Source organism: Vanacampus margaritifer, chromosome 19 (genome assembly GCF_051991255.1).
Source record: "Vanacampus margaritifer isolate UIUO_Vmar chromosome 19, RoL_Vmar_1.0, whole genome shotgun sequence".
Lineage (NCBI taxonomy): Eukaryota > Metazoa > Chordata > Actinopteri > Syngnathiformes > Syngnathidae > Vanacampus > Vanacampus margaritifer.
In genome coordinates, this window is record NC_135450.1 from 12,406,483 (window position 1) to 12,420,530 (window position 14,048).

Consider the following 14,048-nt stretch of genomic DNA (forward strand, 5'->3'; position numbering starts at 1 on the left):
TTTGTTCAAAGTTTTCGGTTGTTACACCTTTATTAGGATGTAATTACTATGTAATTAGCCAAATATATTATTTTATTGAATTGTCTTTTACCGCCTCTTTAGTTTGCCTATTAACTTATTCATAATGTATTCATTTTTTATATAATTCTACAGTATGTACTGTAGTTATAAATAATGAATGTTCTTTATCATTTATTATTTAGTGAAATGCTGCATGCATTTCTATATAAGCCCTTTATTATACTGTGGTAAGAAATGAATTCTATAATATTACTCGAGCTACTGCTACTAAATAACTACAAGGGAAAAAAACTTGCAGTTTCAGAGAAATGTTTGTTTGTTTGTAAGAGCTACAACTTAATAACCATGTTATATATTATATATACATATATTTTTTTTTAAATCAAAGTCTATCTAAATCTAAATCTACCTTCTGGAGTATGCCACTTAGCCACCAGGGGGCAACCGAGAAAATACATTTCTCTGTCATGGCCACTTTAGAACGCCTCACTGTTGGCCACGTGCATGCATGTCACACAGAGAACAATATTAGAGTGAGGAGAGTGTAATTAAAAAAAATGTTTTTTTTAACATAACAGCCAGCATGTGGAGCGGGTCTTTGGGCTGGTGTAGCTGCATTAGAGCACCTCGTTGTTGGCCACAAGTGCACGCATGTCACACAGAGAACAATATGAGAGTGAGGAGAGTGTAATTTAAAAAAGCATTTTTTTTATATAACAGCCAGCATGTGGAGCGGATCTTTGGGCTGGCGTGGCTGCATTAGAGCATCTCGTTGTTGGCCACAAGTGCATGCATGTCACACAGAGAACAATATTAGAGTGAGGAGAGTGTAATTAAAAAAAATGGTTTTTTTTTAACATAACAGCCAGCATGTGGAGCGGGTCTTTGGGCTGGTGTGGCTGCATTAGAGCGCCTCGTTGTTGGCCACAAGTGCACGCATGTCACACGGAGAACAATATTAGAGTGAGGAGAGTGTAATTAAAAAAAATGTTTGTTTTTTTAACATAACAGCCAGCATGTGGAGCGGGTCTTTGGGCTGGTGTGGCTGCATTAGAGCGCCTCGTTGTTGGCCACAAATGCACGCGTGTCACACAGAGAACAATATTAGAGTGAGGAGAGTAATAATATATTTTTTTAAATAAGCTTATTTTCCCCAACTTAACAGCCACCATATGGAGCGGGTCTTTGGGCTGGCGTGGTTGCATTAGAGCGCCTCGTTGTTGGCCGCGTGTGCGCACACATCACGCAGAGGTAATTAATTTTTTTGACAGCCAGCATGGGAGGTGGTTCTTCGAATGCTTTAGAGCACTTTGTTGTTGGCTGCGAGTGCACGCACGTCACGCAGAGAATGATCATAAAACTGTCAGGTCCTCGTGCTGTCGTGGCCTCTTTAGAGCGCCTCGTTGTGGTCCCTGAGTGCACGCATGTCACAAAAAGGTTTAAGGTGATAAAGTTTAGGATCATTTCGGCTTGGATCTAAATTTATGTCCTCCACCTGTGTCTGGTGTGCGAGCGTGCGTCGTTCTTTTCCAGCTGCAAGCAGCAGGTGCTTTCAAAGTGTGACTCATGCAACGAACGCGCCGGTCGTTGCAACACTTCTTGGGCTCGCACTGCCATCATGTTTACAAGAGCACCGTGTCCTAGTTTTCGGAAGGCGTGGACGCGTTTCCGCTAGTTGCGCCACTTGACCCGGTGTTTGCGTACCACCTGGTTTCAACCTCCCACCCGGCCGTATTTGGCCCACAGGCAGGGCAATCCATGGAACCCACGTCAGATAAGCAGTAGCCTCTGCCGGAGTCGTAAAATGTCCCTCCAAGGAGCCGATTGGAAGCGGGATGTTGGATCTCCATCAGTTCTTTCTGGTTCTTCTTGTACTCGTCTTCCCCTGAGACGTTTCCACGAATGCTGTGTTTGGGCTCGGAGATCGTGTGTTGATCCAGTAACTGACTTTTGCACAATGCTTGGTTCCTGTCGTTAAAGCACAAGATGGCTCTGGAGGCTTCCACTGTATCGGTCGCTTCGCTCATCAACCATAAATACACGCCTGCGCAATTCAATCACATCCAAGATGGAATCAAAACAAAACGAAAATAAGAAAGCTCACTTTGACTTATTTTATTCGTCTTGTGGAGCTAAATATGAAAAACAAAATGGATTTTGGATGAATTTGATTTTTTTAAATGTTGCAGCCGACACTTTTTGTGGTTGGGTTTTGTTTAGACCTGCAACATTGTCTGTAAAAAAAATAACAGAAATAAGCTGTATTAGTTTGAATAATAATTTTAAAAAATGTGATAATTAAAATTAATTATTAATTTCTTATTAATTCATTCATATTAAAAAAAAAAATCCTGATAAATCTACATTTCTTCTTTTTCGTCTTCTTCTTCTTATTATTATTATCATTATCATTATTTTTATTATCATTAGTAGTAGTAGTAATTTATAGGCCTGCAACTAAGTATTACTTTAATAATCGATTAAGTTAGTAATGTTGTCGATTAATCAAGTAATCTGATTATTATTATTACTATTATTATTGTCATCATTTTAATTATCATTATTATTAATATTGGTATTATTATTGGTATGATTGTTGTTGTTGTTTTGTTCCAAAACAGGACATTATTTATAAAATTGACAAATATCATTATTTATGTTTCAGTTACTGGTTTGGTTCGTAACATTTCAGAAAATCAGCAAAAATGTTTTCCAAAATGGTTTTATTTTGAAAAAAAAAAAACATACACAAAGAAAATCCGTTTGCTTTCAGGGAGGACTACAGAAATCTGAGAATATTTACGGTTGAAAGGCTAACATTTTTTGTATTTGGACAACTTTATCTTAAAGTATCTCAATGAGTCATCAATTATCAAAATAATTATATTTTGATAATCATTTAGTTATAGAATAATCATTGCATCTTTTCTGTATTGTTTTTGTAATGTTATAATAATAAAAAAAAGAAGTAACTGTGGTTTTGGTTGGATCTTTCACGCTTCCAGTTATATAATGATTAAATAAAAAAGTTCAATTGTTTTTTTTGTACAATATAATTTGTATTATTAATAATTTTTTTAATGATCAGTATCAATAACAATATACCTTATACAATTACATTTAATCATGTTTCTAATATATTTTTTAATCACATTAGTATTGATGATTTAGAGAAAAAAAATCAATATAAAATAAGAAGGTTTGTTTTTTTTTCATTTTTCAACATATGACTGCGATGTTTCTGTACTCGTGTCACTGCCCATAAAATACTATTCAGCTGCTTGGATGTTGGCCAGGGAGCAAACGTGCCCTTCCTTCTCAGTGAGGTTTTCCTTTTGGTCCCCGATCTCGTTTCTTCTGGCTTTCTTTGTATTCCTCGTGTCCTGTCCTCTCGTGCACTCTCTCTCCTTTTCATATCCTGTCCTCAGCTCACCTTCCCCGCCTCTTGGCGCACCAAGCACTCACATAACTCACCGACGCGCTGTGTTTGGTTCGGCATGAGCGCTGAAGCTATGCGAACCATCTCTTACTTTTCTCGTGGAATCCGTCTCAAAGTTTGTATTTTCTGCCAGCATAACTGAGTTTGACTTCCACGACGCCTCGTCCAGTGCGACGCCATCTTCCCTTGGCACACGCTCGCACGCAAACTTTTTTTTTTTTTTCGCTTTGTTTTTTTGTTTTTGGAATCCGGAGACGGTTTGTGAGCCAACGCCTGAGGACACGACCTCAGCGTTAATGTCCCCGCTTGAGGCCTTTTGCAGGATGTCGTCCATGCAGGCGGGCGACCGATTCGCCTGACGAGACCCTGAGAAACTGTAATAATGGAGTGAATAAAAGAAAAGTTTTTTTCCCCCAAAAATATATTAATTATATTATATTTACTCATTCAATCTTTTCTTTTTAGGAAAGTGCAGCATTAATAGTTTGTCTTCTTTTTTTAAAAGTAAAACATCAATTGCTTGTCATCTTTTTAGGAATGTGCAATATAAATAATTTAAGTGTAGCAAGTTTTTCTTTTTAGGAAAGTGAAGCGTTAATAGTTTGTCATGTTTAGTAAAGAGCAACGTTAATCGTTTGTCTTATTTTTAGGAAAGTCTAACATCAATCGTTTAGTAAAGAGCAACATTAATCGTTTGTCTTCTTTTTAGGAAAGTTCAACATCAAATCTTTTAGTTAACAGCAATATTTATTTATCATTTGTCTTCTTTTTGGGAAAGTGAAACGTTAGTAGTTCTTTTTAGGAAAACACCATTATCAAAGGTTTTGAATGCGGCAAAAATTGTTTGGGATGATTGAAAAGTTCAATATCAGTTGCTTGTCTTCTTTTTAGGAAAGCTCAGCATCAATCGTTTGTCTTCTTTTTAAGAAAATTGCGAGATCATTAGTTTCTCTACTTTTAAAGAAAGCACCAACATCAATTGTTTCTTTTTTTCATGTAACAAGCTTGTCTTCTTTTTAGGTCAGTGTACCATTAATAGTTTGTCATGTTTAGGAAAGTACAACATTAATTGTTTGTCTTTTTTGAAAGTGAAGCATTCAGTTTTTTTAGGAACGTGCAACAACAATATTTTAACCGTATTGAGTTTGTCTGATTTTCTATAGCAGCAGCATGTAGTTGAGTTAAGAGCAACATTTCTTTATCATTTGTCTTCTTTTTCGGAAAGTGAAACATTAGTAGTTTTTTTTTTTTTAATGAAAACACCATCATCAAAGGTTTAAATGCGGCATAAATAGTTTGTGATGATTGAAAAGTTCAATATCAGTTGCTTGTCTTCGTTTTAGGAAAGTGCGGCAATAACAGTTTGTCTTCTTTTTAGGAAAGAGAAATGATCAGAAAAGTTCAACATCAATTGTTTGTTGTCTTTTTTAGGAAAGTACAACAATAGTTTGACCTGTAATTAAAAAGGGGGAACAACAATCGCTTATGTCTAACATCCAGAGTTTCTTTCTTTTTCTTTTCTTTTTTTTCAATTTTTTTATGGTTAAGTGCAACATCAAATTGAATAGTTTCTCTACTTTTTTTGGAAAGTACCACATCACTAGAGTTTCATCAATAGTTTGTCTTCTTTTTCGCAAAATACGACGCCCATAGTTTGTCTTTTAAACAAACAAGCGCAAACACTGACAGTTGGCGTGATGTCATTTCAACTGACGCACTCCTGTCCGCGCTCGCTACATTGTTTGCCAGAAGGCGATAGTTGGATAAAATAACGTTTACCTGAGAAATTAATTCAAATGATTCTGTTAAAAGGCCTTGGTTTAAACACTTTATGTTAAAACGGTCACTCAGGCGAATTATAGTCGTTTTCTTTGTATTTAGGGAAACCAGGCTGCTATGTTAATGTTCAACATGTTTTTTTAAATAACATTTGAATGAAAATTGCATTTTTGTTAATAATTTAATTAATTTCATTTAAATTAAAAAAAGTTTTTTAATTAAATAAATTTGAATCATTAATATATTACATTAATAAAAGCTACACTATAATATTAAATTGAATTACAAATGAATTTAAGTGAGTCAAATTAAATTGAAAGAATGTTTTCATAAATTAAAAAAAATCTAAACGTGCTGACAATTAAGTTTTATTTTATTATGTTTAAATAAACTGCAGTTTATTTTTTTTGTATTCTGTATTTTGGTTACCTAACTCATCCATTTTTTTTTCTGCTTTTGTGACCTTTGCGACATCCATTTTAAACTTAAGTCAGCCAAATATGGTTCCCTGCTTCCTTACCCTGTAAAAGATATTTGTGAAAGAGCTCCTGTAACGAGATAGAGGGCTGGCTAGATAACTTCCTGGTACTAGGTTTCCCTCTGTTGGTGAGGGGTGGTATGTGCCGGTTCATCCACACTCCAGTACTAACAGTGTCTTTCCAAAGTCAAATTCACATCTTAGTAACATGTCATTGCTGCTGTTTTTAACAGTGAGGAGAAGAGTAAATATGTTACGTTTATTGACTGAAACCGCTCCCGTGTGTTTACATTGAACTTGAACTAGGCCACAGGGCAGCAATGTGTATTCGTCACCAGTTCAACAGAAAGCCATAAAATAAAATGGAAGCCGAAATGTGGCAAATGCGTCTGTATTATTTTAAGCTAATATTTGTAATTTACTAGGGGTGTCAAAATTTGTGCGTTCATTTTGAGTTAATTCAATGTTCGTTTAACGGCACACTTTTTTTTTTAACGCGCAATTAATGACTTGGAAAACCTGTACTGGGAGAATTCCAATTGCAACGCAGCAGACATGTCCACGTAAAAATTTTGTAGTAATAAATGTAATAATAATGCATATATTTGTGGAGACTGGGGTCAAGTTGCATTTTACAATTTTGAAAATGCGCAGAATTTCACAATTTACTTCATGTTAAAGATTAGATATGAAAAGCAAAATGCACCGAGCTGTCACCAATGTCTTACAAATGCAATTATGCCATCTAGTGGCAGAAAAATGACCTCAACACTAATCAATATCACACTCTTTTTTTACAGTACAGTACATCTTTTTAATTTCAACGCGCCAATATTTCTTAGTTTAGCATCTTTTTAATTTTAACTCAATTTTATGAATTATTATGAAATTACTGTATCAATGACGAAAAGATGCAGTCATATTTCTAGTAGTTAAAAAAATTGTTTACACTTGTATGTTAACAAGAGTATGAAACTTAGAAAAAAATATTTGATTGTACATTTAGAACAGATATAAAATTTGCGATTAATCGTGAGTTAACTACTGAAGTCATGCGATTAATTACGATTAAAATTTTGAATCGCCTGACACCCCCTAGTTTCTACCACTTGAAATACCTTGTTACATTCAAAGTAGTGCCTTCTTTACAGTCCTTGAGCTCGGGACACATCATTAAAGCGATACTTGACTCATTGAGCCGTTTTCAGCAATAACAAGCTAATATTTTGTCCAGAATGAATTTGATAACTTCATTATTTTTCATGTAGATTTAACACTTTTAAAAAACAATTATTTTCCACTTGCTGTCGACTGACGATGACATCACCTGTGCTGAGGAAGTAGGTAACGACCAGTCATGGCTCAGTTTGCTGACCAAACACAGAAAACGGGTGAGCCATAATTTGTCGTTATCTACTTCCTCGGCACAGGTGATGTCATCTTCAGTCGACATCAAGTGGGAATTTAAAAAAATATATATATATTTTAAAAGGTATTAATTGTATACAAAAAAATAATGTAGTTCAAATTCATTCTGGACAAAATACTAACACCACTTCTCCTATTTGATGGACCGTCCGTTGTGTCTCGGCAATGAATGGCGGTACACAGCAAATCCCTAAATTGTGACTCATCTAATATATAAAGCCACTTTCTTACTTTAATAACAAGCCGGATTTACAGTAACACCCAAATAATCTCCCCTGGTGTTGTTATTTAACTCAGGCATTATGCTGTATATGTCTAAATGTTTGCATTGCAGGAATTTATCCAATCGGCTCGTCTGCAAGTGGCTTACCCTGAAAAGAAACCGAGTGGTATTTTCTCTTCAAAATGTTTGCTTTGTGATTCATTTTTAATCTCGATGTGGTATATTGCTTCTTATTCAGCTAATACGTGGAAGCTAACAGGATAAGATGGATGGCTAATGAATGATATTTATTGCCCAATTTTTGTTTGCTTCCAAACTTGTTTCGTTCCTAATGAAGCAAAATTTTTATTTTTTTTTCCCCGTTCACGGAAAATATTCGGAGGGGCCGATCAAAATGGGTCTGAACGGGCGCTGGGGTTGAAGCAGGTCAACGTCATGCAAAAAACGAATTTGCTCAAAGTCATTGAGTGTTGCTATTTGGTGTGCGGCCGTTGCCAGCTCTCCAGATGGATGCCGACAATTAGGCTTAATAAGGCCCCCGCGTTTGTTCTCATGACCCCACAAAGGCATCAGCGGGGAGATACTTCGTCAGTTGGGACGCTTTGGCCACAAAAGGCTTTTAAGTAGGGCAGCTTTTTCATTTGGAGCGTTTACAACTGTTTGCTGATATCCAAAGAATACCAGCCCCGGTTCTGTGATGCCAGCCTGCTGTGTCCGGTCTTTTGTACGAGCTGGAACGCCCGCTTGGGTGACCTGTTTACTTTTGCGGCGGGTGGGGGGGGGGGCGCTCCTGCGCCCGAGACCTGATGTGAACTCTACTGTAAGCCAACCATGTTAGTGTGTGAATGAAAACCAGAGGTTACAAATGTACTCACACTTATGTGAAAATGGCCAAAACTGATTTGAGTCCTTTACTTGAAGTGCCTGCCAAGTGAAAATGAAATTCCGAACTTAGATTTTATGGTCCACGAACGTGTTCAAGGTTTCGAAAAAATTGGTTATTGGTTAAGCATCTTGAAGGTCTTAATGGGTAAACCATTGGAGATCCCCACCGAGTTTGTAACAGCAAAGACACCGGAGCAAAGGTCTGACGAGCGCCATCATAAAAAAAAACGTCAAAAGCCCGGTTGAGGAATGTCGGCCATTATTCTAGCCCAACATCCGCCGCATTCCCCGTATGTCAAATTCAATGCTTCACAAGCCATGAGAACGGCACTGTTTGTTTGTTGTGGGCTAAAATGTCCCACCCCCGTCAATTATAAAGTAGGCTGGTGTTGTTGGGCAAACACGGCGAGGACGGACAGCGTCCCACCGTCCATGGGAACGATGGGACGCAAAATAGCAGCCGTGCGTAATTGAGCTTCGTGGCGAGGACGAAAACACAGCGAGATGATCTGATAGGTCACGCAATTAATTGGGTCCCGACTATTATTTTGATGTCAAGGGGAGGTCGGCGTCAAACGGCGGTTTGGAGTTACGCCGGCGCGGACACAAGGCTTCTTTTGTTTTTTTTCTTGAGAGCTCAGTATTGTTCATTCGGTAATTTTACCGATTTGACGTCATCATGATTGCTCTCTTTTAATTTTTTAATTTTTTTTTTATTTTGTGTGCATGTGTGAGTGTGTATTCATTAGTTCACCTAAAACCTATTAAAAAATCCCATACCGTTCACCTAAACCGAAGACTTCAGAATCCAGCTAGAGTCGTGAGGTTGTCAGGAGACCCGAGGAAGGATCAAAGAAAAGAAAGGAAAGGCTTCTTTTGTAAGGAAATCCAATATCCTTCTGCGTCTGCGGGTTCACGAGGGTGGACTGACGCCTGCTGAATCTCCGGCCTCCACGCATACCAATTCATAACATCTTAAAGGGGAAGTCAACACAAAAAAATGGCGATAATACGTTCTATGCAGCCCCACTAGTCTAAATACGGTATTTTGGCTAATATTGCGTTAGTGTAATATGAGTTGCGCAGCAAAATCCAGCCATTTCTATCAATATCAGAAGGCGGCCATTTTGCCACTTGCTATTGTGTAAAAATGACATCACAGTTGCTCAGGTCTCAGGTAACAACCAATCACAGTTCAGCTTCAGAAAACAGGTGAGCTGTGATTGGTTGTTGCCTGAGTAACTGTGATGTCATCTTCAGTCGACAGCAAGTGGCAAAATGGCCGCCTTCTGATATTGATAGAAATGGCTGGATTTTATAATAATAGATTAGACCTGGAAGAATTTTCTTCTAACAGGCGCTCGTGAGTTAGTTTTGGGTGGTTTGGGACTCCTAAAATAAAACGATGCAGAATATGAGTTTTTGGACATGTTGGGACCTCCAAAATGTCTTCCTGTTCCACTTTTTTCCTGCCACATTAGACGACCAAGATGAAAAAAACATCACAAAAATTCAGTCACAAACCCAAAATGGCGGCTTCGGACTAAAATGGCTGACTTCCTGTTTAATTTTAGACATCCTTGAGACTCTTTCAATTCTTTTGTGTCTTTTTTTTTTTTTAACTTTCCAAGGGGCACCACTGAGTTACTTTTGAATCCATATTACAAGCCCACCAACACACACGGCACAAGTTGCTGCGTAAGCAGCAAGGGTGAAAGGTCAAGCTGCAAATCCCTAATCTAGCGCGGAGACATACAGAATGTACACGGTCCCCCTATTAAGCACTACTTACCCACTTTGCATTACTCAACGCATCAAGCAGCGAGACGCACTAATGAAACACGTCCACTTTAAGATGTCCTTAATTAAGCGCAAACAACAACACGACTTTTGTTCAAGTAGTTTTTTTTTTTCTTCTTTTCTAATCAGCCGACGCTTGAGCCGAGTCATTAGCGAACGCGCACATGGGAAGGACGCACTGACTAAGTGCAGTCCAATTCTACACTTAAACGGTCCTCCAAGTGATGGATTTAGTGGACCTGTTGTGTGCCTGACTTAAAAGGACCGTTTCCAGGAATTACCCATTGACTAAAGCCACTTCTGTATATCAGCACTAGTTTGATTTCTCTGATGGTTGTTGACCACGGGTGGGCAAAGTATGACCCTATAGCAATAAATTCTCTAGTTCTTTTGTTTTTTTGTATGTGCGTGTGAGTGTGAGTGTGCGCTCATTAATTCACCTAAAACCTATTAAAAAATCCCGTACCCTTCACCTAAACCGAAGACTTCAGAATCCAGCTAGAGTCGTGAAGTTGTCAGGAGACCCGAGGAAGGATCAAAGAAAAGAAAGGAAAGTGAAATCATCAACTACTACCAGAACCTTTCACCATCTAAATTACAACAAACTAGGGAGACCTCAAGAGACCAAAGGGAAAGACTAGGGAAAGGAAAGAACTACCAGAGGAAAAATAAAAAATAAATAAAATACATTTTGGTAGATGCTGGTGTGGTGGATCTGGCATGCATGAAAACCCCCACCAAAGAGGGGACCCGTCGACCAGGACAGAGCAAGCACAACCCCCCAGGCCGCGGCAGCGCCAAGGGACAACACCCGGGCCCCCTAGGAGCCATTCTCTAGTTCTTTAGTCTTCAGGGTCCTAACCAGTTCTGTTCTTGAGCAGTTTTTCTATCGACTGTCTTCTCTGCAAGGTTATGTCCATTGATTGTTGTCTGAATCTGGTGAAGAAGTTCTTCGTTGGTAATCTTTATTGGCCAAAATCCTCTAGATTCCTCCTAAGGTCACTTGGACTTTTGCCGGCATTGTGAACGATACAAAAGGGTTGAAAGTACACAGCTCTGGTACGGTTCCCGTTCTGGTCCCATTCTGTCGCGCTAACCAAACATTTTGACATCTGGCGTTGCTGCGTGGATTCTGCGTGCCGTTGTTGATAGATCTACCCTTCAGAGTCATTGCTCCTGTGATTTTCCGGCTGATCTAGGACTTGATGTCTTTTCTATGTAAAGTCTTAAGAAAATAGGGTAGAATGACGCGCCTAGTTCTCTTGGTGGATCTTCAGTCGTTCATTTCACCACTTTGATGTTAAAGAACCTGGTCGAGATCAACATTCCTCTTATATGTTCGTTCTCACTTGAAATGTGCGGGCTGCCCCCCAACCCACCCCCCCCCTCCCCCTGCTCCGCATTCCATGTACTTACAGCCATTCGTTGACGAGCGCTAGCTCATTTGGGATTCCGTACGCGTCACGAACGCTCCATAGGGTGTTGGTGTGTCGGCTATCAAAGGCTTTCTCCACGTCTGTAAAATCCATGTACAGCTGCCGTTGCCGCTCTGTGCATTGCTCATTAATGTCCTTCAGTACATTCGCTGTTTTTTTTTTTCTGAATCCTGCTTGATGTTGTCAAGGGTGTCTGATGATGATTTTACCTTCTGTTTTACTTGGTACGGACAATAGTGTACAGACTCTTGTTTTGTAACCTCCGAATTAATTATTGTGTTCAGTTTTCTAATATTTTCTGTACTTCTCCTCTCTGGATGACCTTGTCCTTGATATGCGGTCTTGAAGAGGGTCTTCTGCCCAGATTTAGTCATAACTGTTTTAATTTCTTTATTTCCTCAGTAGAACTTTTATCTGTGGATGTGTCTTTGTGAGTGATGTCGCAATTTCTGCCAAGTGTCTGTAATCAATGATGTGTTTAAAGTCTTATCTCATGTCCGGTGAACTCCAGGTGGGCTGTTTGGAGGGGGGCGTTGTGGTACCGCCCCTTCGAGATAGTATAAGAATGTTGTGAGTCCGCTGTAACTTCGCACTTGCGAGAGGCTGCCACCGTTGCTGGGAGCTCGCTTGTGCCCGGAATATTCTGTAGAAATAAAACCTTCTAAGGAACTGTTCACCGATCTCCAGCCGGTATTCAGATAACCAACGTTCTCACTACCCGAAAGAAAACGAACACGCGGGGAAAAGATTATTTTCTTCAACAGTCTTCTCCTGTGTAGTTGTCCTAGCCATGTCAATGGGGTATATGCCACGGAGGAGGCGGGACTTCCGACTTCCTGGTTTTAACGCATCAGCTTTGTTCGCGTTTCCTGTTTGCGACGTGTGGGCGGCGGCCCGGTTCTTGCGCTTCCGCCTTTGTGCCCCTCGGTTGCGCGTTCCCGTCGACGGATGCGGGTGGTGCAGTGTGTCTGTCTCCGTGCGAGTGTTGGAACGCGCCAATCAGTGGCGGGAAACGACGGCACACCGGAAGTCTGTGGCATCTACCCCATTGCCTGTCTAGATTGTGTCTATTTTTTTTTTTTTAATTTTCTGGAGATTGTATCTATGGATTCTGCCGCCATTTTGTGGCATCTAAGACATTGCAAAATTAGCACCAAAAAAATCGAAAAATGGGGAGTATCAGTGAATAATGAAATTAAACCCTAAATAGGATGGGGATTACTTCATTAGACTACTTTGTCTGGAATATCATCTTTAATACCTCTTTTTGTTCATGGCTTTACCACCTTCCTAATTGCGCCCTTTACAACATGACATCCTATATACTCCCATCTGCTTTCTCATATTCCTTTACCCCCCCCCCCCCCCCCCTTCCCCCATCTGATTAATACCATTGTGCCGGGGCCCAGGGCCGCCTGAGCTGCTGCAATTTTTTCCCCAGCAGCACACGTCACCGCCGCCAGAGCGCAGACCTCCCAAAATAGCACAGACGGCAATTGGCGGGAAAAGGGGGGCCCCCGAGTGCGACGAGTGTTACAAAAAGACCGACGGTGTGCAGACATGATGCGGACGAGGCAGGAAGACTGATGCACTTGTTCAGCGTCCGTTATAAGCACGTTTTATCACCTTTTTTTTTTTTTCACAGCTGGGGCTCGCTACGCAGCTTTTTATGTGAAGATGTGATGTCAGCGAGCTGCTTGGAATGGTAATGATCTCACAAAGCCACTGAACTCATAAAAATGCCACCAGTGTAGTTTTTTTTACTACGTGGTTAACATAGATAACGTCCCAAATCGTTTCACTTTTCTTCCACACGATTTTTGTCTTTGTTATAGACTATAAAACCATGTTACAATATATGTATACTGCAATATAAATCTTTTTTTGTTTGTTTTTTTTACAATTCCCATTGCTAGTTAGGTTCCATAAACGCCACAAGTGAAATGCAGGCATGTTAAAAAAAAAAAAAAAGAGAATAATTTCTAAAGTATTTGAACACACAAATACAGTAATACAAATGTATTTTTTATTAGGAGAGAACAAAACCAATGGATGACAAAAATACTTTATATATATTATATCGATTCCTCACAGTAGGCTACTGTAAACAATCCATTTTTCCCCTCCAAACTAACAAACTCATGCTTTCACAATATATGTCAACAATCATGCCCAAAGATGTACATTATAAAAATTGAACTACTGCCGTCGCTTTCTGTAGCGTTTTAAAGCAGGATTACAGAGGATGACATTAAATAATTTTCAATAACACTTAGGTTGTTTTGACGACTTGAGAAGAGTCTCGCTGCTGACCACGGGCGAGTGGAGCTTTACCGGAAACACGTGACCTCCAATTCTGTCTATTTTTTTTATTTTTTTTTTACTAAGCCTAAACCTAACTATAACACTAAACATAACCATAATCTTAACTCAAACTAACGTTAATGTAGTATTATTTGTATTTTTGAGTATATTTCGCTGTTTTAACTAAAACAGCTGTTGGCGCTTCCGTCACCACTGGAGCACGTGACCCCCATTTGAACACCAAAGTTGTAGCGC